This window comes from Balaenoptera ricei, chromosome 13 (genome assembly GCF_028023285.1).
Source record: "Balaenoptera ricei isolate mBalRic1 chromosome 13, mBalRic1.hap2, whole genome shotgun sequence".
NCBI classification, from domain to species: Eukaryota; Metazoa; Chordata; class Mammalia; order Artiodactyla; family Balaenopteridae; genus Balaenoptera; species Balaenoptera ricei.
In genome coordinates, this window is record NC_082651.1 from 10354119 (window position 1) to 10357250 (window position 3132).

Genomic DNA, 3132 nt, shown 5'->3' on the forward strand with positions numbered 1-3132 from the left:
CGCCTGCTGCCCCCTCTCGGCCTCCCGCGCAGCCTACCCCTCCGCCTCCCCCGGGCCAATCGTCGCCAGCCCTGGCGCCGCTTCCGCCAATAGGCGGCGGGCGGGGGCGGGCCCCAGGGTCGGACTAGGCTGCGCCGGGGAGTAAACAAGCCGCGGCGCGGTCCCGGGGCGGGCCGGGGGCGTGGGGCTCTCGCCCCCGCGGGGCTCGGACACGATTCTCGGGGCTGGGGCTGGCTGGCGTCCGGAGGGCGCGGAGCGGCGAACTGGCCCCCACTCCACGGGCGTCTGGTTCTCACCGGCAGTCCCCCCTCTCCGGGAGGCCGGGCCCGTGCTTTGGGAAGTCCCTGGCTCGGGACTCGGGCCGCAGAGCGGAGCGGTGCTCCTGAAATTGCAGGCAGAGAATTCAGCCAAGGGAGATGGGACGTTTTCTCAAGAAAGGGCCCCCCTGAACCACCGACCTAAAGGGCGAGGAGGGCTGAAAGAACCGGTGACTGGGCATCGGAAGCTAAGGTTTATTGAAAGTGTTTCTTGATCGCGCCCGATTCTGCTATAGGTCTGGGACGTGACACACAGCCCCTGCCTTAAAGGAACTTGCATTCCTGCCTGGGAGAACGATGGTAAAAACGTACACGCACGAAATCACTACCTCATTGGATCCTCACAGCTACTACATGTTATGAATATATTTTACCGGAGAAAAGTGAAGCACGACTCAGGCACGGATGTTGGGTTTCAACGCGACCAGCCTAATAACCTGTTCGCCATCCCAGCCACATTAGGAGATGGCAGCTCTGTCAGGAATTACTGTACAGTATCTGGTCACTCCACTTCTAGCAGATCATCCTTGGGAAAATAATTCCTAAAGACCAACAAGAACTACTCAAGAGAATCCTCCCAAAGACTGTGTGGTCCTTAACAGTGTGGAATGTTCTTCAACCTATTATATGTGAACTTAACCTGCTAACAAGACCTCTCTATAGGTGTCCAGATGAAATGGGTTTTTTAATATTTTCTTTACATTTTTATGTATTTTCAAATCTCCTAACATACGTAGACTTTCGTAAGGCCGTCCATGTACATGTCATTTAAAATGGTCTTTACAAGGATTCTATAGAAATTCATGTGCTGTGTCATGAAAACACTATAAACAACAGTTAAGACACTGTGGCCTCAATTAAGTAAAATATGTTTGTGTGGAAGGTAATGTGCAAGAATGAATAAACCCGTGGCGAGTGACCGGCAGAAATATTGTGTGAAAAGTTCCAGAATAAGCCGCCAGCAGAAGCAATAATGACTACTGAGCCTTTCCACTGGGCTGGCATGCCTCTTTTGAAAGAAAAAAATAATAATAGTAGACTCAACCCCTTTGGTTCACACTTCTGTCTCCAAGTCCAGATAAAATGCTGACACTGAGATAGAATGGACAACAGGCTTGAAATGAGTTCATGTGCCTGAAAAGTTAACTAGCGAAGACCAGTTCCAGAGGCAAGATGGGGAGAACACTCAGTATCTCCAGACAGGGCTCTGACCTTTGACAAGTTACTTTTCCCCTGGTCTCGGGATCCCTTGGAAAACAACCTGTAACTTATTTGGGAGGGGGGAAACCTTTGAGTAGAAGAACAGTTGGATCACGCTTGGAAAACACAAATAGTGATTTAAACTGTGAGACCCAAAGACAAAGGATCCGGTACAGAGCAAACAAAGCTGCTCACGAGTGACTTTCTGTGAACAATAGAGGCCCCAACACTACTTTGCCAGCTTCTTTCTTCCTTGGCTCTGCGTCACTCTTTGGCCCATCATCACAGCGTCAGTGGAGACACTTGTCACTGGGCATTCAGTTCCCCCATGGGCGATTTTTCCTTTCTGATCATTTGGTTCAAGACATTTCCATGTTTTATCTAGTATTCTTGAGTTTCAAACCCATAACTATTGTGTGTGACCCCTGGCTAATTCCTTCTTCTCTCTCAAGTCTGCAGACGTCACTTCCTCCAGCTGTTTTTCCTCAACCATCTTGACTAGATTGGGTCAAGGTTATGGGAGCATTGTGCTCCCCTGCGATAGCATCCAGTACTCACCTTCTTGTAAGACCCACTCATTCATTCAACAAGTATTTCCCGCATCCAGTGCCTGCAATGTACCAGGTACTGTCCTAGTGCTGGGACTGCAGTGGAAATAAGAAAGACCCTGACCTGCTGGAGGTTAAGTTCTAGTGTGAGGACAACAGAAAATATACAAATCCGTATTTTAATATCTGACAATAAGTGCTATGGAGAAAAACATGGCAATACAAGGAGACGGACAGAGGGACTGGGGCCAAGCTCTTTTGGATGGGGTGATAGGGGAAGGCTTCTTCAAGGAAGTAGCATTTGAACAGAGGCTTAGATGAAGCAAGGGGGTGAGCCTCAACAAAGACCTGGGAGGAAGTTCCAGGTGGAGAAGACAGCCTGAGGGGTTGGTGGCACCTGGCATGTAGCAAGGGCTTAAACGTGTGGAACAGATGGATGAATGAAATTTATTTCTGCCCACCTATGCCCAAGACTTTGTATTTGTTATTCTTTTTATCTGAAATGTCCTCTTTCCTTTCTGCCTACCCAGTGCCTCCCTTTCCTTAAACATTTCCCCCCCCCAGTTCACCCTGTCAAGCCAGGCTTGCTTGAGGCCCTGGCCTGGGTGCACTCAACTGCACACACAGGCCGAGGCACCTGTGGGCAGGAGTCTGCCTGGCTGAAGCCTCGGGAGCACATCCAGTGAGGTCCCTCTCAGGCGGGCTCTCCAGCGGTGAGCGCTCCAACTGTGAAACCACAGCCAGCCCCTGAGTATGGACTGAGAGGCTCCTGCTGCTATAAGACAATGCGATCATACTTTTGGATCAAGCTCCTTTCTCCTTCAGCCCCCAGGGGAGAGAGGAGGGGCAATCTGCCCATCCCAGCTGCCCCTAACCCTCTGGTGTCCATTTTACTGGATTCCTAATGGTGGCAGTTGAGCACACTTGCCCTGTCTTATCTAGCAGCAGCTGGCACTCTCTAGCTCCTGTGACAACAGCCTTGATTATATATATTTGTGTAAGTTACATTTCTGCTTCCTTTTTACTGCTGAACAGAACCAGAATGCTTGCCCCTTGCCCTGTCATAG